General features: G+C 45.2%; 1 pseudogene; it reads right to left on the bottom strand.

Annotated features, from left to right (window-relative positions):
- Window positions 1-24,558, bottom strand: part of LOC139274056 (zinc finger protein 154-like) — a 71,453-nt pseudogene that overhangs the window by 38,764 nt on the left and 8,131 nt on the right.

Genomic DNA, 24,558 nt, shown 5'->3' with positions numbered 1-24,558 from the left:
CGGCGGACTCCAGTTTTTTTTATCGCATTGAGCCTGATTTCTCTGGTTTGCTTTCACATTTCCTGGAGACTATTACTCATCTCCAATATATATATCTCTGAATTCTATCCCTTAGGGGTCCTACATCCGCTCCTCCCATAAAAATTCCTTTTGGGAGTTGCATCGCCCTTCCCGTCATTAACTCATAAGGGGATAAGCCCGTTGTTTGATGAGGAACCGCCCTTAGTTTCATCAGAATGATGGGTAACACATCAACCCATGTAGTCCCCAGTTTCTCGGATTGCCTTTGCGATCATTATCTTAAGGGTTCGATTCATCCGTTCTACCATTCCTGAACTTTGGGGATGGTATGGTATGTGGAATTTCTGTTTTATTCCCATTAGTTGACATACGGCCTTTATTACCTTCCCGGTGAAGTGGGTGCCTTGGTCCGAGTCCATTTGCAATGGCACCCCCCCATCTAGGGATTATTTCTTCCGCCAGAATTCTAGCTACCGCAGTGGCCGTACAGTTCCTTATTGGGTAAGCTTCCACCCATCGGGTGAACTGGCCTATTACCACTAAGCAATGTCATTTTCCCCCTGTTGTAATGGACCCCCTGCGTCCCCATGCTATCATATAATCATGTACAACTCCAAACGCATAGCGACTATCTGTATAGATATTAACAGTCTTGCCCCCTGCCAGCTTCAAGGCTTCGGTGAAGGCCACAATCTCATCAACTTGGGCTGAGAGTCCCCCATCTAATCTGCCAGACGCCACGGTTCATAACTGGCTATTTACCACGGCCCACCCGGTCCGTGGTGTCCCTTCGACATACTTTCTAGACCCATCCACGTAGAGGGTCATCTGTGCCCCGGTTAAGGGTTCGTCTGCTAGGCGACCTTTTGTATTCTCACTATGCACTTCCTCACACTGCTGCGGCTTCACTGCCCCCAGGAGGCCTTCTGCCGGGTTTTCTCCTATGTCCCTCATGTTCAGGCCCTGGGACGTTAACCGGCGTCATGTCAACGAGGCCCGTGTCCTGCTTTGTTTTGGCCCATATCGGCTCTAGGGCCTCGCATATCACCCCGTCTACCCCCGACTCTTATCCCTAATCCCGGGCCAGTGGTTTAGCACTGCCTATTTTCGCAATGTTTCGTAAGGGCGCGGAGTACTTGCTTTTACGTCCATCTGCTTGTGGCCAGATTATTTTGTTATGCTCGGCGTCGAAGTTCCCTTATTAAGTCTGTTCCTAGAATAATTATTTCATTATTTGTATCAGGCGAGTATTATTACATGGGTTAGTTCTGTTTTATTTTATTCTGACTATCCCACCATTTCCTTTATCTGTCAGGTGAGTCTTCTTTATTCTATTAAGAAATTCAAATGAATAATGTCCAATATAAAACAGTTGTCAATGGAAAGGGTTAACTTCTTTACAGGTTTGTAAGAAGGCCTGATGTCATTACGTGACTTCACGTAATCATCCGAATTTAATTTTTTTTTTAAGTCTTTGTGCTTTCAAAACTTGCTTAGAAATTAGGAATCCGTTAAAACAGCAGAAATCATTAGTAAAGTCGTCATAATAGAAGTCTTCTCATCAGGACAGACAGCATTTTAGATTAAATTTCAATTTTTTCCTTAACTTTTAATTCAAGTACTTGCCAAAGATTTTTTTTTAATTGATTTAAAACGATACCACACATTTTCAATAGTTATTTTGTTTACTGAACTTCAATTTTCACACAAGCTGTATACATTCCAACATTTCCTATAAGAATTTTAAAATCAGTAAAATTTTCTAATTCCCAATTTTTCTTTCTGTGCTGAGTTCTCATAGCTTAGATCTCTTCTCGTTATTTTCAAAACCCTCCTGCTTGTTTAGACTGTTCGGGACTTTTCTTGATAAACACGTCTATTCTGGAAATCTTTTCAAACTGCAATGAAACTTTCTCGTAATTTAAAATCATTTTCAATGGAGAGTGTCTTTTACCTCTTCCAAAAATCTTTTCAATTAAACCAATATCTTTTTTTTTCACAGCCAATATCAACGAGTATTTAGTAAGTTATGTCCTTTTTTTTATCTCCTTTCTTCAAATTAGGTTTTGGTATTTTACACAGAGGGCTCATCTTTCGGTAACTTCGTTAATTCAGACAATCGAAGACACTTTATCTTTCAATTTCGTTCAATTTGTTTTCTTTCAAGGCTGCATCTTTATCCTTCCTTTTCATAACTAGAACGGAGTCCAGCACGCAGGCTTTGAGGGCTGCTTTTCGTCCTCTCAAATGTCCCAGTTTTTCTTTCTGCTTCTGCATCTCCCACCACTCTCTCTGTTCTTTCACACTTTTTTTTTCCCGTCGGGGCCCATCCCTCCTTTCGGTTCTGTATAGTCTGGTGAGGGACCCTAGGCGGGGCCCTCTCCGTTTCCTTACCACTCATCGTAGTCTCACGTCACGGTCTTACTACTGTCAGCGGTCCGTTCGGGACTTGCAGTTTTTATCGTCAGAGGTGTTTCAACACACTTGCGATTCATTAAAAATGACGCCTCCGGGACCCACTACGATCTTTTCCAGCTGCACCCGAAACTTACTACAACCACATTAATTGTTCTACACATGACCCCCAATGTCCCGACCTGTGTGACTCAAAGTCGCAAGGAGATTAGTCCCTACTTCACTCACTGTTCCACTTTTCCATCGCCACTTTATCCTCTCGTTTGTTCCCTTCGACCTTAATCCTTGGCCTTCACATGGGGCATTCGCCCTCTTAATTCCGGCTCAAGTTAGGTGACTGAGATAGTTTGTGACAATCGAAGTGGCGGGGAACACTCGTTTCTTTCACACATCACTCAGACCAAGCTAGCTTAGACTCTAACCCACGGCTCAACTGTGGTTTTTCTCACCGTTCACGGACGTTTTGTTCTTTGGTGAATCGGGGCTCAGGGGTCGCCCTGTTCCGGGGCCCAATTGACTGGACGGTCAAACCTTGACTACTCGTCCCTCTCCACCAGCTAGGCGACCCGAAGCGACCGTATTCACATTGCTCACAGCGCCAAATCTGTTCGGGAAATAAATTCCACACCAAGTCCGAGTACAGTGAAGGAAAACGTCAGTTTATTCATACAGAGCGCTCTGGGAGAAGTGGGGAAACTCCGCAGCTTCGTCACACCTTCTCTCCGAGCGAAGTTTCCAAGTTACAATTATACCTTTGGGGGCGGTCCCGCCCCTTTACACCATTGTCCAATTATCTAACATTTTTGTAACATCTTACCCTATATGGTAATGCTATGACAATCTTTCTTTACATTGTGATAAGTCAAAGATTAACTAGCATACGCACACACAAGTGGGGTTATTTTCCTCGCATCAGCAGAAAAACAAGGAATTATCTTCCTGTTATTAGTACAAGCGCTATACATCTGTTTGCCTCTCCAACCGTCCGTTTCCCTACTTCCCCTATCTTCATGACTCAGGGTCAACGAACTTGAGACTAAATGTGTCTTTTGTTTTAAGCAGGCAATATGTTGCTTGAACATTTACATGGTACAGCACCAAAAACAAGAGTATTATAAACTAAAAGATAATTCTTCCACAACACAGAGGAAACTGCACCCCAGTGAGAGTTAGTGTCAGAGGAAACTGTACCCCAGTGAGAGTCAGTGCCAGATGAAACTGTATCCCAGTGAGAGTCAGTGCCAGAGGAAACTGTATCCCAGTGAGAGTTAGTGTCAGAGGAAACTGTACCCCAGTGAGAGTCAGTGCCAGATGAAACTGTATCCCAGTGAGAGTCAGTGCCAGAGGAAACTGTACCCCAGTGAGAGTCAGTGCCAGAGGAAACTGCACCCCAGTGAGAGTCAGTGTCAGAGGAAACTGTACCCCAGTGAGTCAGTGCCAGTGGAACCTGTACCCCAGTGAAAGCTAGTGCCAGAGGAAACTGTACCCCAGTGAGAGTCAGTGCCAGAGGAAATTGTACCCCAATGAGAGTCAGTGCCAGAGGAAAATATACCCAGTGAGAGTCAGTGCCAGAGGAAACTGTATCCCAGTGAGAGTCAGTGCCAGAGGAAACTGTACTCCAGTGAGAGTCAGTGCCAGAGGAAACTGTACCCCAGTGAGAGTCATTACAATTCGAAATATCTTCAGTTATCAGCAACAAATTGCATTTATAAAGCGCCTTAAACGTAGTAAAATGTCCCAAGGCACTTCACAGGACCGTGATCAAACAAAATTTGACACCCAGTTATGTAAGGAAATATTAGCATAGGTGACTAAAAGCTTGTTCAAAAGAGTAGGTATTAAGGAGTATTATAAAGATCGAGAGGTTTAGGGAGGGAATTCCAGAGCTAAAAGCCTCGGCAGCTGAAGGTAAGGCCACCAATATTGGAGGGATGAAAATTTGGGCAGCTCAAGTGACCATAATTGAAGGAATGCAAAGACCTCTGAGGGTTGTAGGGCTGGAGGAGATTACAGCAATTGGGAGGGGAAAGATCCTGGACTGATTTCAAAACAAGGATAAGAATTTTGAAATTGAGGCACTGATGGTGCAGGAGCCAATGTAGTTCAGCGAGCTCAGGGGTGATGGGTGAAGGGAAATTGGTACAAGTTGGGATGCGAGGGCTGAGGACAGATTAATTAGAATAGGCCTAAATTCTCTGGAGTTTAGAAGAATAGAAGGTGATATCATTGAAACATAAAATTCTTAGTAGAATTGACAAGGGCTGGATAGTCTCGAAGTAGGGATCCTAGTATTAGGATAAGAGATCGCTCATTTAAGACTGAGATGAGGAGATATTTCTTCACTAAAGTTGTGAATCTTTGAAATTCTCTATCGAATAGAGATCTTACTGAATTGTGGAGTAGACGGCAGGGGTCGTATGGCCTACGCCTGCTGCTATTTCTTGTGTTCTTGAGTAAGGATTACGGGCAGGAGTGTTTTTGATGAGCTTAAGTTTGCGGAGAGTGTGAGGCCGATCAGAAGAGCATTGGAATAGTCCAATGTAGCGGTAACAGAGGCATGGATGAGGGTTTGAGCAGATGAGCTGAGGAAGGGGCAGAGACCGGCGATATTATGGAGAGGGAAGTAAGCGTACTTGGTGATTGAGGGAATATGGGTTCAGAAGCTCATCTCGGGGTCAAGTACGACGCCAATCAATAAACTGGAACTCTCCATATCTGTGTTTCAGTATATTAGAATACTACTTATCTCTAGTGATCAATTAATCAGAAATGCTTCGATATTAGTAGTTATCAATATATTTTCTTATATTTCTAAATGTTGATGAATGAATAATTGATTCTGTCAGTGATAGGCCGTGCTGGTATTTCAGATTGGTCTGTGCATCGTGATCAGTGAACTGTCTCTGTGCTTCCGCTTCAATCTTTCCATTGGCTTTCTCACCAGATGGGAAATATTTGAACATTGAGATCTGATGGTGTCGGTGTGAGTGTAGCCGCACCTAATGTACAGAGACCGGTCCATCTGCTGGTCTCTGCCTCAAACTGGAGTCACCTCTTAGATCAAAGCCCTTTACTCTAAAACACACACAAGATTCACTGTGACTGTGTTTAGAGACAGAAACTGATCTCACTTCACATCCCATTGCACAACCTCATGCTGGATAATTGTGCTCGGTGGTCAGTCTCTCCCAGTCTCATTTCCTGCCTTACCTTGTAACCTGTGTGTACTGTCTACAGGACTGGTGTGTATCTGAGTAAATGGCACTTTCTCTTACCTTTCTCCCCAGTCGATTTATTGAAGCGCTTTCAATCGGAAGGGGCTCCCTGGTTGGTGCTCTCACAATCCTGTGCTGGTTCACCGGCTGTTGTTCCTCAGTCCACAATCCCTGTTTCCTTCCAGCTGTGGAACTTTCTCAATCACTCCGCCATTCACCGGGAGATCTAATTATGACAGGGCAGAAAATGAGAAGAATATTAATATTGTGAAGTGGAATGTAGTGTAAAGTGTTTTCCCAACATTTCAGCAAAGTACATGTCCAGTATTTATTTGATTTTATCCTTTTCCTCAGATCTCTGTCCTGCCCTTCTGGGCTTAGAGAAAAACACCAGAAGTCTCCCTGGGTTACACACTGTCTGATCTCACTGGGCCCACCCCCGGGTTACACACTGTCTAATCTCACATGGCCCCCGGGTTACACACTGTCTGATCTCACTGGGCCCCCGGTTACACACTGTCTGATCTCACTGGGCCCCCGGGTTACACACTGTCTGATTTCACTGCGCCCCAGGATTACACACTGTCTGATCTCACTGGGCCCCCGGGTTACAAAGTGTCTGATCTCACTTGGCCCCCGGGTTACACGCGGGAGACGGCAGGGGGAGGCGGTTGGGAGGACGGTTACAGGAGTCCCTCAACTTTCCCAGGAACCCCCCGAATCCTCCCTCCCCAGTCATTCTGGTGGGGTGTCTGTGTGCGTGTGTCTCTTCCTAAGAAGGATTCAAACAACCTTCCGGATATAAAAGGGGTCAGAGGGTCTAGTAAGAAGGAGGAACTGAGGAAAATCCTTATTAGTTGGGAAATTGTGTTGGGGAAATTGATGGGATTGAAGGCCGATAAATCCCCAGGGCCTGATGGACTGCATCCCAGAGTACTTAAGGAGGTGGCCTTGGAAATAGCGGATGTATTGACAGTCATTTTCCAACATTCCATTGATTCTGGATCAGTTCCTATGGAGTGGAGGGTAGCCAATGTAACCCCACTTTTTAAAAAAGGAGGGAGAGAGAAAATAGGGAATTATAGACCGGTCAGCCTGACATCGGTAGTGGGTAAAATGATGGAATCAATTATTAAGGATGTCATAGCAGCGCATTTGGAAAGAGGTGACATGATAGGTCCAAGTCAGCATGGATTTGTGAATGGGAAATCATGCTTGACAAATCTTCTGGAATTTTTTGAGGATGTTTCCAGTAGAGTGGACAAGGGAGAACCAGTTGATGTGGTGTATTTGGACTTTCAGAAGGCTTTCGACAAGTTCCCACACAAGAGATTAATGTGCAAAGTTAAAGCACATGGGATTGGGGGTAGTGTGCTGACATGGATTGACAACTGGTTGGCAGACAGGAAGCAAAGAGTAGGAGTAAATGGGTACTTTTCAGAATGGCAGGCAGTGACTAGTGGGGTACCGCAAGGTTCTGTGCTGGGGCCCCAGCTGTTACAGTGTACATTAATGATTTAGACGAGGGGATTAAATGTAGTATCTCCAAATTTACGGATGACACTAAGTTGGGTGGCAGTGTGAGCTGCGAGGAGGATGCTATGAGGCTCCAGAGTGACTTGGATAGGTTAGGTGAGTGGGCAAATGAATGGCAGATGAAGTATAATGTGGATAAATGTGAGGTTATCCACTTTGGTGGTAAAAACAGAGAGACAGACTATTATCTGAATGGTGACAGATTAGGAAAAGGGGAGGTGCAACGAGACCTGGGTGTCACGGTACATCAGTCATTGAAGGTTGACATGCAGGTACAGCAGGCGGTTAAGAAAGCAAATGGTATGTTGGCCTTCATAGCGAGGGGATTTGAGAACAGGGGCAGGGAGATGTTACTACAGTTGTACAGGGCCTTGGTGAGGCCACACCTGGAGTATTGTGTACAGTTTTGGTCTCCTAACTTGAGGAAGGACATTCTTGCTATTGAGGGAGTGCAGCGAAGGTTCACCAGACTGATTCCCGGGATGGCGGGACTGACCTATCAAGAAAGACTGGATCAACTGGGCTTGTATTCACTGGATTTCAGAAGAATGAGAGGGGACCTCATAGAAATGTTTAAAATTCTGACAGGACTGGACAGGTTAGATGCAGGAAGAATGTTCCCAATGTTGGGGAAGTCCAAAACCAGGGGTCACAATCTAAGGATAAGGAGTAAGCCATTTAGGACCGAGATGAGGAGAAACTTCTTCACCCAGAGAGTGATGAACCTGTGGAATTCTTTACCACAGAAAGTTGTTGAGGCCAATTCACTAAATATATTCAAAAAGGAGTTAGATGTAGTCCTTACTACTAGGGGGATCAAGGGGTATGGCGAGAAAGCAGGAATGGGGTACTGAAGTTGCATGTTCAGCCATGAACTCATTGAACGGTGGTGCAGGCTAGAAGGGCCAAATGGCCTACTCCTGCACCTATTTTCTATGTTCCCCCTCTCCCTCTCCCCCGGGACCCTTTCCTTCAGCCGCCTATCACTTGCCGCCATTTTGTATTTCCTTCACCAAACGTCAACATCCGGGTATCTGGAGCATGCGCAGAGCGCGCTCAGCGAGTCGATGTGATGCGTCTCTGCTATTGGGTGAAAGCAGCTGATTGACAGAGCGCCTCACCAATCGCAGCACGCCACAGCTCCAGGAGCGCCCCGCCCATTCGCACAGCCGGAGGCGCTCCCAGTCACGTGGCTTCTGATTTGCATCCTGGCGCCCGTCAACTGTTCCAGCGCCTGTGACGTCCATAACCCAGCAACGCGAGCTGTGTGACGTCGGTAACCTGGCAACGCAGTCTGTGTGGCCTCATGTAAACTGGCATCAGGAACGGGCTGTGTGTGTGATTATATGTCTGTGTACGGGCTGAGTGTGTGTTTGGGGGATGTCTGTACCTGTGTGTAGGTGTGATTATATGTCTGTGGTTATATGTGTGTCTGTGTGTACGCTGGTGGCTATATTTGTCTCTCTGTTTGTATCTGTGTTCCCGCTGCCCCTTTATCTGGATCTTTCTAAATACTATTCAGTACCAATGTGTCTGGGCCAATCACCTTCCCAGAAAGTGCTGAATTGTCACTTTAATCTGATGCATTCTGATTAATTTGATTCCTTTCTTCATTTGTTCTTCAGATGTGGGCGGCGCTCTAGACGGCAGCATTTATTGCCCATCCCTAATTGCCCCCGAGAAGGTGAGAGTGAGCCGCCTTCTTGAACCGCTGCAGTCCGTGTGGTGAAGGTGCTCCCACAGTGCTGTTAGGAAGGGAGTTCCAGGATTGTGACCCAGCGACTATGAAGGAACGGCCGATATATTTCCAAGTCAGGATGGTGAGTAACTTGGCGTGGAACTTGCAGGTGATGGTGTTTCCATGCACTTGCTGCCCTTCGCCTTCTCGGTAGTAGAGGTCGCGGGTTTGGGATGTGCTGCCAAAGAAGTCTTGGTGAGTTGCTGCAGTGCATCTTGTAGATGGCGCACACTGCAGCCACGGTGTGCCGGTGGTGGAGGGAGTGAATGTTTAAGGTGGTGGATGCAGAGCCAATCAAGTGGGCTGCTTTGTCCTTAAAAAAGGAGGTAGACAAAAAGCAGGAAACTATAGACCAATTAGCCTAACATCTGTCATTGGGAAAATGCTGGAGACCATTATTAAGGAAGCAGTAGCAGGACATTTGGAAAAGCATAATACAATCAAGCAGAGTCAGCATGGTTTTATGAAAGGGAACTCTCACTTCACAAATTTGCTGGAGTTCTTTGAGGATGTAATGAGCAGGATGAATAAGGGGGAACCAGTGGATATGGTGTATTTGGATTTCTAGAAGGCATTTGACAAGGTGCCACATAACAGGTTACTGCACAAGATAAAAGTTCACGGGGTTGGGGGTAATATATTAGCATGGATAGAGGATTGGCTAACTAACAGAAAACAGAGAGTCAGGATAAATGGGACATTTTCTGTTTGGCAATCCGTGACTAGTGGGGTGCCACAGGATTCGGTGCTGGGGCCTCAACTATTTACAATCTATATTAATGACTTGGATGAGAGGATCAAGTGTAATATCTCCATGTTTCTTGATGATACAAAGATGGGTGGGAAAGCAAATTGTGAGGAGGACACAAACAATATACAAAGGGATATAGATAGACTAAGTGTGTGGGCAAAAATTTGGCAAATGGAGTATAATGTGTTAAAAGGTGAGGTTATCCACTTTGACAGAATAAATAGAAAAGCAAATTACAAATTAAATTGAGAAAAATTGCAAAGTTCTGCAGTACAGAGGGACCTGGGGGTCCTGGTGCATGAAACACAAAAAGTTAGTATGCAGGTACAGAAAGTGATCAGGAAGGCAAATGGAATGTTGGCATTTATTGCAAGGGGGATAAAGCAGAGAAGTTTTGCTACAGCTATACAAGGTATTGGTGAGGCCACACCTGGAATACTGCGTACAGTTTTGGTTTCCATATTTACAAAAAGATATACATGCTTTGGAGGCAGTTCAGAGAAGGTTCACTAGGTTAATTCCGGGGATGAGGGGGTTGACATGACGAAAGGTTGAGTAGGTTGGGCCTCTACACATTGGAGTTCAGAAGAATGAGAGGTGATCTTATTGAAACGTTTAAGATTATGAGGGTGCTTGACAAGGTGGATGCAGAGAGGATGTTTCCACTGATGGAGAGACCAGAACTAGAGGGATGATCTTAGAATAAGGGGCCACTCATTTAAAACAGAGATGAGGAGGAATTTCTTCAATGAGAGGGTTGTAAATCTGTGGAATTTGCTGGAGAGCTGTGGAGGCTGGGTCATTGAATATATTTAAGGTGGAGATAGACAGATTTTTGAATGATAAGGGAGTAAAGGGTTATGAGGAGTGGACAGGGAAGTGGAGCTGAGACCATGATCAGATCTGCCATGATTGTATTAAATGGAGGAGCAGGCTCGATGGGCCAAATGGCCCAATCCTGCTCCTATTTCTGATGTTCTTATGGATAGAGGGAGGGCTAACTAACAGAAAACAGAGAATCAGGATAAATGGTTCATTCTCTGGTTGTCAAACAGTAACTAGTGCGGTGCCGCAGGGATCGGTGCTAGGAACCTCAACTATTGGGACCAAGTGTAATGTAGCTCAGTTTCCTGATGATACAAAGATGGGTGGGAAAGCAAGTTGTGAGGAGGACACAATGAATCTGCAGAGGGATATTGACAGGCTAAGAAAGTGGGCAAAAATGTTGTAGATGGTGTATAATGTGGGAAAGTGTGAGGTTATCCACTTTGGCAAGAAAAAGAAAAACACAAATTATTATTTAAATGGAGAGATATTACAAAATGCTGCAGTACAGAGGGACCAGGGGGTCTCTCTGTCATAAGAACATAAGAAATAGGAACAGGAGTAGGCCATACGGCCCCTCGAGCCTTCTCCGACATTTTATATGATCATGGCTGATCCGATCATGGACTCCGGTTCACTTTCCTGCCCGTTCCCCATAACCCTTATCGTTTAAGAAGCTGTCTCTCTCTGTTTTAAATTTATTCAATGAGCCACAGCTCTCTGAGGCAGTGAATTCCACAGATTTACAACCCTCTGAGAGAAGAAATTTCTTCTCTTCTCAGTTTTAAATGGGCGGCCCCTTATTCTAAGTTTATGCCCCCTAGTTCTAGTCTCCCCTATCAGTGGAAACATCCTCTCTGCATCCACCTTGTCAAGCCCCCTCATAATCTTATACGTTTCGATAAGATCACCTCTCTTTCTTCTGAATTCCAATGTGTATAGGCCCAACCTCATCAACCTTTCCTCATAAGTCAACTCTCTCATCTCTGGAATCAACTGAGTGAACCTTCTCTGAGCTGCCTCCAAAGCAAGTATATTCTTTCGTAAATATGGAAACCAAAACTGCACACAGTATTCCAGGTGTGGCCTCATCAATATCCTGATTAAGTGTAGCAAGACTTCCCTGCTTTTATACTCCATCCCCTTTGCAATAAAGGCCAAGATTCCATTGGCCTTCCTGATCACTTGCTGTACCTGCATACTAACCTTTTGTGTTTCATGCACAAGTACCCCCAGGTCCCACTGTACTGCAGCACTTCGCAATCTTTCTCCATTTAAATAACTTGCTCTTTGATTTTTTTTCTGCCAAAATGCATGACCTCACACTTCCCAACATTATACTCCATCTGCCAAATTTTTGCCCACTCACAGCCTGTGTATGTCATTTTGCAAGTTTTGTGTGTCCTTCTCACACATTGCTTTTTCTCGCATCTTTGTATCATCAGCAAACTTGGCTACCTTCCTCTAAGTCGTTAATATAGATTGTAAATAGTTGAGGTTCCAGCAGTGATCCCTGCTGCACCCCACTAGTTACTGGTTGCCAACCAGACAATGAACCATTTATCCCGACTCTCTGTTTTCCGTTGGTTAGCCAATTGTCTATGCTAATATATTACCCCCAACTCCGTGAACTTTTATCTTGTGCAGTAACCTTTTATGCGGCACCTTGTCAAATGCCTTCTGGAAGTCCAAATACATCACATCCACTAGTTCCCCTTTATCCACCCTGTTTATTACAATCTCAAAGAATTCCAGCAAATTTGTCAAACATGACTTCCCCTTCATAAATCCATGCTGACTCTGCCTGACCGAATTCTGCGTTTCCAAATGTCCTGCTACTGCTTCTTTAATAATGGACTCCAGCTTTTTTCCCAATGACAGAAGTCAGGCTAACTAGTAAACTTTCTGTCCCTCTCCTTTTTTTTAAAATAGGGGTGTTACATTTGTGGTTTTCCAATCTGCTGGGACCTCCCCAGAATCCAGTAATTTTGGTAAATTACAACCAATGCATCTACTATCCCTGCCGCTACTTCTCTTAAGACCCTAGGTGCCATCAGGTCCAGGGGATTTATCTGCCTTTAGTCCCAGTATCTTACTGAGTACCACCTCCTTAGTGATTGTGATTGTGTTAAGTTCCTCCCTGCCGTATAGCCCCTTGACTATTCACTGTTGGGATATTGTTAGTGTCCTCTACCGTAAAGGCTGTAGAGGACATAAAACACAAAGTTCATATGCAGGTACAGCAAGTAATCAGGAAGGCAAATGGAATGATGGCTTTTATTACAAGGGGGATGGAATATAAAATTAGAGAAGTCCTGCTACAACTGTACTGTGTATTGGTGAGACCACACCTGGCATACTGCGTACAGTTTGATCTCCTTATTTAAGGAGGGATATACTTGCATTGGAGACAGTTCAGAGAAGCTTCACTGGTTTGATTCCTGAGGTGAAGGGATTGACTTATGAAAAAAGGTTGAGCGGCTTGGGCCTATGGTGCAGAAATGGTGCAGAAGGGAGGGATTCAAATTTCTGGGACATTGGAACTTGTTCTCGGGGAGGTGGGACCAGTATAAACCGGACGGTCTGCACCTGGGCAGGATCGGAACCAATGTCCGAGGGAGAGTGTTTGCTAGTGCTGTTGGGGAGGAGATAAACTAATATGGCAGGGGGATGGGAACCTAGTCAGGTAGACAGAAGGAAATAGAAGGGGGGGCAGAAGCAAAATATAGAAAGGAGAATAGTAAAAGTGGAAGGCAGAAAAACCCAAGGCAAAAAGCAAAAAGGACCACATTACAGCAAGATTCCAAAGGGGCAAAGTGTGTTTAAAAAGACAAGCCTAAAGGCTCTGTGCCTCAATGCGAGGAGTATTCGGAACAAGGTGGATGAATTAACTGCGCAGATAGCAGTTAACGGATACGACGTGATTGGCATCAGAGAGACATGGCTCCAATGTGACCAAGGCTGGGAACTCAACATCCAAGGTTATTCAGCATTTAGGAAGGATAGACAGAAGGGAAAAGGAGGCAGGGTGGCGTTGCTGGTTAAAGAGGAAATCAATGCAATTGTAAGGAAGGACATTAGCCTGGATGATGTGGAATTGGTATGGGTGGAGCTGCGGAATTCCAAAGGGCAGAAAACGTTGTGGGAGTTGTGTATAGACCAGCAAATAGTAGTAGTGAGGTTGGGGACAGCATCAAACAAGAAATAAGGGATGTGTGCAATAAAGGTACAGCAGTAATCATGGGCGACTTTAATCTACATATAGATTGGGCTAATCTAACTAGTAGCACTGCGGTGGAGGAGGATTTCCTGGAGTGTATCAGGGATGGTTTTCTAGACCAATATGTCGAGGAACCAACCAGGGAGCTGGCCATCCTAGACTGGGTGATGTGTAATGAGAAGGGACTAATTAGCAATCTTGCTGTGCGAGGCCCTTTGGGGAAGAGTGACCATAATATGGTGGAATTCCTTATTACGATGGAGAGTGACAAGAGTTAATTCGGAAACTAGGGTCCTGAACTTAAGGAAGGGTAGCTTCGACGGTATGAGGTGTGAATTGGCTAGAATGGACTGGCAGAGGATACGTAAAGGGTTGACGGTGGATAAGCAATGGCAAACATTTAAAGATCACCTGGATGAACTTCAGCAATTGTTCATTCCTGTCTGGAGTAAAAATAAAACTGGGAAGGTTGCTCAACCATGGCTAACAAGGGAAATTAAGGATAATGTTAAAGCCAAGGAAGAGGCATATAAATTGGCTAGAAAAAGCAACAAACCTGAGGACTTGGAGAAATTTAGAATTCAACAGAAGAGGGCTAAGGGTTTAATTAAGAAGGGGAAAATCGAGTACGAGAGGAAGCTTGCAGGGAACATAAAAACTGACTGTAAAAGCTTCTATAAATATGTGAAGAGAAAAAGATTAGTAAAGACAAACGTAGGTGCCTTGCAGTCGGATTCAGGTGAATTTATAATGGGGAACAAAGAAATGGCAGACCAATTGAACCAATACTTCGGTTCTGTCTTCACAAAGGAAGATACAAATAACCTTCCGAATATACTAGGGGACAGTGGGTCTAGTGAGAATGAGCAACTGAAAGATATCCTGATAAGGCGGGAAATTGTGTTAGCGAAATTGATGGGATTAAAGGCCGATAAATCCCCGGGTCCTGATAGTCTGCATCCCAGAGTACTTAAGGAAGTGGCCCTAGAAATAGTGGATGCATTGGTGATCATTTTCCAACAATCTATCGACTCTGGATCAGTTCCTATGGACTGGAGGGTAGATAGTGTAACGCCACTTTTTAAAAAAGGAGGGAGAGAGAAAGCGGGTAATTATAGAACGGTTAGCCTGACATCAGTCGTGGGAAAAATGTTGGAATCAATCATTAAGGATGAAATAGCAGCCCATTTGGAAAGCAGTGACAGGATCGGACCGAGTCAGCATGGGTTTATGAAAGGGAAATCATGCTTGACGAATCTTCTGGAATTTTTTGAGGATGTAACTAGTAGAATGGACAAGGGAGAACCAGTGGATGTGGTGTATTTGGACTTTCAAAAGGCTTTTGACAAGGTCCTGCACAAGAGATTGGTGTACAAAATCAAAGCGCATGGTATTGGATAGAGAACTGGTTGGCAGACAGAAAGCAGAGAGTCAGGATAAATGGGTCCTTTTCAGAATGGCAGGCAGTTACTAGTGGGGTGCCCCAGGTCTCAGTGCTGGGACCCCTGTTCTTTACAATATACATTAACGATTTGGATGAAGGAATAGAGTGTAATATCTCCAAGTTTGCAGATGACACTAAACTGGGAGGCGGTGTGAGCTGTGAGGAGGATGCTAAGAGGCTGCAGGGTGACTTGGACAGATTAGGTAAGTGGGCAAATACATGGTAGATGCAGTATAATGTGGATAACTGTGAGGTTATCCATTTTGGGGGCAAAAACATGAAGGCAGAATATTATCTGAATGGCGGCAGATTAGAAAAAGGGGAGGTGCAACGAGACCTGTGTGTCATGGTTCATCAGTCACTGAAAGTGGGCACGCAGGTACAGTAGGCGGTAAAGAAGGAAAAATGGTATGTTGGCCTTCATAGCTAGGGGATTTGAATATAGGAGCAGGGAGGTCTTATTGCAGTTGTACAGGGCCTTGGTGAGGCCTCACCTGGAATATTGTGTTCAGTTTTGGTCTCCTAGTCTGAGAAAGGACATTCTTGCTATTGAGGGAGTGCATGGTGGTTCACCAGACTGATTCCAGGGATGGCTGGACTGTCATATGAGGAGAGACTGGATCAACTGGGCCTTTATTCACTGGCGTTTAGAAGGATGAAAGGGGATCTCATAGAAACATATAAGATCCTGACGGGACTGGACAGGTTAGATGCGGGAAGAATGTTCCCGATGTTGCGGAAGTCCAGAACCAGGGGACACAATCTTAGGATAAGGGGTAGGCCGTTTAGGACTGAAATGAGGAGAAACTTCTTCACTCAGAGAGTTGTTGACCTGTGGAATTCCCTGCCGCAGAGAGTTGTTGATGCCAGTTCATTGGATATATTCAAGAGGGAGTTGGATATGGCCCTTACTGTTAAGGGGATCAAGGGGTATAGAGAGAAAGTAGGAAAGGGGTACTGAGGGAATGATCAGCAATGATCTTATTGAAAGGCGGTGCAGGCTCGAAGGGCCAAATGGCCTACTCCTGCACCTTTTTTCTATGTTTCTATGCTTCTATACTCATTGGAGTTTAGAAGAATCAGAAGTGATCTTATCGAAACATATAAGATACTGAGGGGGTTCAACAAGGGAGTTGCAGAGAGGATGTTTCCCCTCATTGGAAAATCTAGAACTAGGGGGCATAGTTTAAGAATAAGGGGTCGCCGATTTAGAACAGAGATGAGGAGAAATTTCTTTTCTCAGAGGATCATAAATTTTTGGAATTCTCGACCCCAGATATCCAGATTTTTGAGCGATAATGAAGTGAAGGTTTATGGGGAATGGGCCGGGAAGTGGAGCTGTGCCCAAGATCAGATCAGCCATGATCATATTAAATGGCAGAGCAGTCTCGAGTGGCCAATGGCCTACTCCTGCTCCTATTTCTTATGTTTTTTAAAGGGTGAAGTATGGATGCAAACACAATCAGCATTATTTTTTTATCTGACCCTCTTCCCGTTAATTAATTGGTGAAATATCCCGAATATTAAACTTTAGCCCAGTTATAGGGGTAGTCAATATCAACAGAAAGAAAGCCCAACTGTCAGAATGGACATGATTCAGTCTGGGACAACAGCAGAATCCAAACCCTGCAGTCACTTGTGAACTTGTTGGTGTCTCAGCAGATTGGATAACTTGGTGAATCCCTTCCCACACTCGGAGCAGGTGAATGGCCTCTCCCCAGTGTGAACTCGCTGGTGTGTCAGCAGGCGGGATGATCGAGTGAATCCTTTCCCACATTCGGAGCAGGTGAATGGCCTCTCCCCAGTGTGAACTCTCTGGTGTGTCAGCAGGTTGGATGACTAAGTGAATCCCTTCCCACACATGGAGCAGGTGAACGGCCTCTCCCCGGTGTGCACTCGCTGATGTTCCTGAAGGTGGGATGACACAGTGAATCCCTTTCCACACTCAGAGCAGGTGAACAGCCTCTCCCCAGTGTGAACTCACTGATGTCTCAGCAGTTTGGATGACACAGTGAATCCCTTTCCACACTCAGAGCAGGTGAATAGCCTCTCCCCAGTGTGAACTCGCTGGTGTGTCAGCAGGCGGGATGATCGAGTGAATCCCTTCCCACATTCGGAGCAGCTGAACGGCCTCTCCCCAGTGTGAACTCGCTGGTGTTCCAGCAGTGTGGATGACACAGTGAATCCCTTCCCACACTCAGAGCAGGTGAACAGCCTCTCCCCAGTGTGAACTCACTGATGTCTCAGCAGTTTGGATGACACAGTGAATCCCTTTCCACACTCAGAGCAGGTGAACGGTCTCTCCCCAGTATGACTGTGTCGATGAACTTCCAGCTCAAACGGGTAATTGAATCCCCTCCCACATTTCCACGGTTTCTCCATGGGGTGGGTGTCCTTGTTTCTCTCCAGGTTGGACGATCAGTTGAAGCCTGGTCCACACACACAACACGTGTACGGTTTCTCCCCACTGTCAACGGTGTGATGTTTTTTCAGGCTGTGTAACTGGTTAAAGCTCTTTCCACAGTCAGTGCACTAGAACACTCTCACTCGAGTGTGTGTGTGTCTCAGTGCTTTGCCAGTCACACTGATGTTTGAAATCTGTTCCCACAGACAGAACAGACAAACATTTCTCCTTCCACATTCAAAGGCCGATGATATTCAGGTCCTGAGGAATCGAGTAATTCCGTCAGATCTTGATTTGATGTTTGGTTTGAGTTCCCCTTCTGCAAATCCTCCCCTCCTGATACCCTGGAAAAGGAGTTTACAAAATCATTACTGCAAGTACAGGACAGAAATTCAGAACAGATAATTGTAGATTGTATGGAACATTCTTTCCTCTCTTGTTCCTCCAAAGCAGTAAATCCCCACCCCATACACTCTTCCCTGTCTCTGTCCTGAAATTCAAACACATCGCACGTCTGAAGGCAGCTTGTCCTACACTCCCAATTATCATCAACTCTGGCTGGGTTCAGTTCTACACTCACTGGTTCCCCTCCCCTGAAGGTACTGACTGTGGCTGGGTTCAGTTCTACACTCACTGGTTCCCCTCCCCTGAAGGTACTGACTCTGGCTGGGTTCAGTTCTACACTCACTAGTCTGGTGAAAAGGGATAGATATTGTTTCTGTCACTCATTGATACAATGGGACAGTTTTAAATTGCTAGATTTAGGATAGAACATACACTTTATCTATCACTTTCTGGTACTGTGTGTCAGTGTGTGATTGACAGGTGTGTATAGGACAGACACTGCCACTCACTCTCTGGTCCTGTGTGTCAGTGTGTGATTGACAGGTATGTATAGGACAGACACTGCCACTCACTCTCTGGTATTGTGTGTCAGTGTGTGATTGACAGGTGTGTATAGGACAGACACTGCCACTCACTCTCTGGTACTGTGAGTCAGTTTGTGATTGATAGGTGTGTATAGGACAGACACTGTACCTTTCATTCTCTGATATTGCTATCAGTATGGGATATATTTGTTAACATAGGATAGATATTGCATCTTTCAATCTCTGGTACAGTGAGGCAGAGTTGGATTGCCAGGTGAGTGTTGGATAGATACTGCCTCTCTCATTCTCTGATACTATGTGACAGGTGAGTGTAGGATAGATACTGCCTCTCTCATTCTCTGATACTATGTGACAGGTGAGTGTTGGATAGATACTGCCTCTCTCATTCTCTGACACTATGTGACAGGTGAGTGTTGGATAGATATTGCCTCTCTCATTCTCTGACACTATGTGACAGGTGAGTGTTGGATAGATACTGCCTCTCTCATTCTCTGATACTATGACAGGTGAGTGTTGGATAGATACTGCCTCTCTCATTCTCTGATACTATGTGACAGGTGAGTGTTGGATAGATACTGCCTCTCTCATTCTCTGATACTATGTGACAGGTGAGTGTTGGATAGATACTGCCTCTCTCATTCTCTGATACTATGTGACAGGTGAGTGTTGGATAGATACTGCCTCTCTCATTCTCTGACACTATGTGAGAGGTGAGTGTAGGCTAGATACTGCCTCTCTCATTCTCTGATACTATGTGACAGGTGAGTGTAGGATAGATATTGCCTCTCATTCTCTGACACTATGTGACAGGTGAGTGTTGGATAGATACTGCCTCTCTCATTCTCTGACACTATGTGACAGGTGAGTGTAGGATAGATACTGCCTCTCTCATTCTCTGACACTATGTGACAGGTGAGTGTTGGATAGATATTGCCTCTCATTCTCTGACACTATGTGACAGGTGAGTGTTGGATAGATACTACCTCTCTCATTCTCTGATACTATGTGACAGGTGAGTGTTGGATAGATACTGCCTCTCTCATTCTTTGACACAGTGTGACAGGTGAGTGTTGGATATATACTGCCTCTGTCATTCTCTAACACGATGTGACAGATTCTGATTGACAGGTGAGTATAGGATAGACACTGCCACTTTCAATTTCCGGTACAGTGTCAGTGTGAGACTGATCGGTGATTATAGGATAGATACTGACACTTTCATTCTCTGAATCATTGACAGGTAAATATAGAATGAATATTGTGGGTGTCTGGTATGGGAGTGTGGTTTTGACTCTGTATCTGTCCATCTCTGATATGTGAATGAGGGTTTTACTCTGTATGTCAGTTTCTGATAGGAGAGTGTGGGTTTTATCCTGTACCTGTCACTTTCTGGTAATTGCCTGTGGGTTTCATTCTGTATCTTTCCACTCCTGGTGTGTGAGTGTGTGTTTTGTGCTGTATCTGTCCATCTCTGTTATGTGAATGTGAGCTCTACTCCATACCCGTCATTCTCCAGTATGTTAATATTGTTTTACTGTGTACCACCAATTCCTGATAGAGTATTCGTTTTACTTTCTAACTGTCAATTTTTGTTATGGAGGTGAGTGTTTACCCTGTATCTGTCAGTCTCTGGTAAATGAGTCTGAGTTTCACTCTGTATCTATCTGTCTCTGGTATGTGAGTGTGGGCCTTTCTCTGTCTCTCCATTTCTGTTATGGGAGCCTGGGTTTTATTCTGTACCTGTCAAGTTCTGATATGTGATTGTGGACCTTACTCTATATCTGTCAGTTTCTGGTAGGGAAGAGAGGTCTTTACCCTGTACCTGTCAATTACTGGTAAGTGAGTATTGGCACTTCACTGTATGTCAATTTATGTTATAGGAATATGGATTGTAATATGTCAGCCTCTGATGTGTGAGTGTGGGTTTTATACTGTATCTCTCAGTCTCTGATATGCGAGTGTGTGCATTATTCTGTTCCGGACAGGTTTTGGTATGTGCGTGAGGGTTTAAGCTGTGTGTCTAGGTTTCTGGTATGTTAGTCTGCCTTTAATTTGTATCTATTTGTCTACGTGGTTTTATGTTTTACACAGTACCTGTCAGTTTCTGGTATGTGAGTGTGAGGTCTAATCTGTACCTGCCAGTTTCTGGTATGTGAATATGCGGTCTAATCTGTACCTGTCAGTTTCTGGCAAATGAGTGTGGGTTATAATCTGTACCTGTCAGTGTCTGGCAAGTGAGTGTGGAGTATAATCTGTACCTGCCAGTTGCTGGCAAGTGAGTTTGGGTGTTTAATGTACGTGTCCGTGTGATCTGTTTCAATGGTTTAACAGCATCTGATTCTACTGCTCCATGTGGCTGTAAGATTCATAATGGATCTCTGCCACTTTGGATCACTGTGGGACTGACAGCTTCTGCTGCCTGTGACAATAGGATTGAGGCCAGTTCTGTGTCTCTGTGCTCTGTGAGTGATAATGTACTTACTGTGTGTGAGAAGGAGCTGTCTGCACTGTTCCTTGTGGAGGAGGAAAGCTCACATTTGTTCTGGCTGGTTGAAGAATTTTGCTCTGAGAATAATAATACGAGAACAATATTAGTTCTAAGATATGGATGTGGGGGAGAATATGATGTATCTGAGGGAGCGACAATATATCTCTCGATCACCCGCAACATTGTTCTGGAGAACTCAACACACCGAAACAATATAACCCGACTTTAAAATATCTTCTCCCACACTCCTCTCCTGATGTCTGCAATAGATGCACATTGTGACACTCCTCACATCCTCACTGTCAGGCTGTGTTTCCACTGCTCACTGTCCAAGAACAACAGACACGGTGAGATAGGAACTGAATCAGTAACATTCACTACTGATTTGGGGAAAGAAAGCAGCAATGATTTGAAAGAGCGAGGTGATTTACTTTCTGTTACCTTACACCGTAAACACAGCCCGAGAATGGCCTCTCCCTTCCCCCACTCACTCCACGCACTGAGACCAGTTCTTGCTCCACTCCGCCTGTTACACACAGCCCCCGACTCCCCCTGAACTTCCCCCGGACTCAGTGCCGATCTCTGAGCCCATCTGCAGACACACTCCCAAAGCAATGTGCTGCTGTAAGGAGGCTGCTGCTCGCTGCCTTACCCCGGGGCCACGGTGTCTCCATTCCCGGCTGTTTAAACCATCTGCTTCCGCTCACTGAGTGAATGGCGCTCACAGGCAGGGCTGGGGGAAGGGAGGGCGCATGCGCTCTTCTGCTCACTGGAAATCGACACAGGGGGCGGGGCTGAACTGCGCATGCGCAGCTCGCTGCACTAATACAGCCTGTAAAAATCAAAGTGCACTTTTCCCAATTTACTTTTATCAGAATCTGAGCAAAGGAACTGGGCCTGGGCGGAAAGGACAGAGAATGATTAAAGCTGGGTATCCTGTCCCTTGGAGATGCTCAATTTGGGATCATTCTGTGCAGGGTGTTTCTCTCCATGAGCACGTCTTCACAAAGCAATCCTGCAGAAACATCGGAGGGACGAGGGAGTGGGAGTGTTTGCTGGGACCGTGCAAGAGTTAATATCTGACAGAAACAGTCCGAGATCAGTTTAATTAGTGTAAAACACTCGGTCACAGAGTAATACCGAAGTGGATAATCAAGGGGCTATAGGGAGAGAGGAACTAATGAAGCAGTACTTGATAAAATAATGGGACTAAAGGCCGACAAGTCACCTGGACCTGATGGCTTATATCCTATATTCTTAAGAGAAGTGACTGTAGAGATAGTGGATGCATTGATTGTAACCTAACAAAATTCCCTGGCTTCTGAGGTGGTCCTAGCAGATTGGAAAACCGCAAATGTAAAAGCTCTATTTGAAAAAGGAGACAGACAATAAGCAGGAAACTATAGACCATTTAGCCTAACATCTGTCGTTGGGAAAATGCTGGAGTCCATTATCAAAGAAGCAGTAGCGCAACATTTGGAAAAGCATGATTCAATCAAGCAGATTCAGCATGGTTTTATGAAAGGGAAATCATGTTTGACAAATTTTCTGGAGTTCTTTGAGGATGTAACAAGTGGGGTGGATAAGGGGGAACTAGTGGATGTAGTGTATTTGGATTTCCAGAAGGTGCCACATAAGAAGTTACTGCACAAGATAAAATTTCACGACGTTGGGAGTAATATATTAGCATGGATAGAGGATTGGTTAACTGACAGAAAACAGAGAGTCGGGATAAATGTGTCACTTTCCGATTGGTGCCACAGGGATCGGTGCTGGGTCCTCAACTATTTACAATCTATTATTAATGACTTGAATGAAAGGACCGAGTTTAATGTAGCCAAGTTTGCTGATGATACAAAGATGGGTAGGAAAGCAAATTGTGAGGACGCAAAAAATCTGCAAACGGATATAGACAGGTTAAGTGAGTGGGCAAAAATTTGGCAGATGTAGTATAATGTGGGAAAATGTGAGGTTATCCACTTTGGCAGAAATAATAGAAAAGCAAATTATAATATAAATGGAGAAAAATTGCAAAGTGCCACAGTACAGACACACCTAAAGATCCTTGTGCATAAAACACAAAGAGTTAGTATGCAGGTACAGCAAGGAATCAGGAAGGCAAATGGAATGTTGGCCTTTATTGCAAGGGGGGCGGGGGGGGGGGGATAGGATAGAGTATAAAAGCAAAGAAGTGCTGCTACAACTGTACAGGGTATTGGTGAGGCCACACCTGGAGTATTGCGTGCAGTTTTGGTCTCCGTATTTAAGGAAGGATATACTTGTATTGGGGCTGTTCAGAGGTTGATTCCAGAGATGAAGGGGTTGTCTTATGAGGATAGGTTGGGCCTATACACATTGGAGTTCAGAAGAATGAGAGGTGATCTTATCGAAACATATAAAATAATGAGGGGGATCGAAAAGGTGGATGCAGGGAGGATATTTCCACTCATAGGGTAAACTAAAACTAGGGGGCATAGTCTAAAACTGAGATGAAGAGAAATTTCTTCACTCAGAGGGTTTTGAATCTGTGGAATTCTCTGCCCCAGAGAGTTGTGGAGGCTGGATCATTGAATATATTTAAGGCAGAGGTAGACAGATTTTTGAGCGATAAGGGAATAAAGAGGAGTGTGCAGGGAAGTGGAGCTGAGTCCATGATCAGATCAGCCATGATCTTATTGAATGGCGGAGCAGGCTCCAGGGGCCAAATGTCCTACTTCTGCTCCTATTTCTTATGTTATTATGAGATAATACCCCTGGGACTGTTCACAGGGTTTCTAACCCTGGCAGTGAACAGCTCTGGGGCTTTCCTGTTACAATTGTCTGGGACGTAAACCGTAAGCTTAGCACTGAGCAGCGTCTTTAGGAGAGATAGTGAGAAATCCGAGGTTTTGAGTGAGAATAAAATAAACAAGTTGTTGCTTTACCCAGGAGGACCGGTTGGAAACAGACACTGACCGCACCTCATGTTGCTCCTCCACCAAGATGGCCGCGCATGCGTTTTGCTGCTCATTGAACAAGGTGGCGGAGCGCTGACCTTGCCTTCCTGTATAAAGATGGCCGCCGTTACCCTGGGCCTGTGACCAGGAGAAAGCCTCGACGCTGCAGTCGCCGACATTCGGGTTATTATTCCGGGCTTCCGGCGGGAACCAGTTGAGTAGAAGCCTTCCCGGCTCCCCGCTGAAAACGGCTCTTTTGCGCAGCAGATGTTTACCATGTGCACTCCACCATTACACGCACCGCGCATGCCCAAACACAGCCAGATCGCGCGCCTGCGCACTGGGCCCCTGTAATCTGGGTTCGGCACATTCTCCGTCGCCGCGAATGCTGGGTAAATACACCGCCATTGAAAGGCCATGTTAGTGAATCGAGGAGGATTTATTGTGATTGAAAGGCTGCATTAGAGGGAGCAGAGTGTGGCGGCCCGGCCAGGAAATCGGCGCGGTCGCGGCCTGCAAGACCATCAGCAGGCCGGGGCCATCAGAGGGAGCAGCATGCGGCAGCATACCACTGCAGGAGGGTGACGGCTGTGAAGTCAGGTCGCTGATTGCAGTGTGGGCAGGCACAGCAGGAGGGGCGAAGGAGCAAGAGTTTGTAGAAGGAAGTGACCGGGG

Source organism: Pristiophorus japonicus, chromosome 9 (genome assembly GCF_044704955.1).
Source record: "Pristiophorus japonicus isolate sPriJap1 chromosome 9, sPriJap1.hap1, whole genome shotgun sequence".
Classification (NCBI taxonomy): domain Eukaryota; kingdom Metazoa; phylum Chordata; class Chondrichthyes; family Pristiophoridae; genus Pristiophorus; species Pristiophorus japonicus.
The sequence above is the reverse complement of the archived record's forward strand: the minus strand, read 5'-3'. Positions and strand labels throughout refer to the sequence as shown.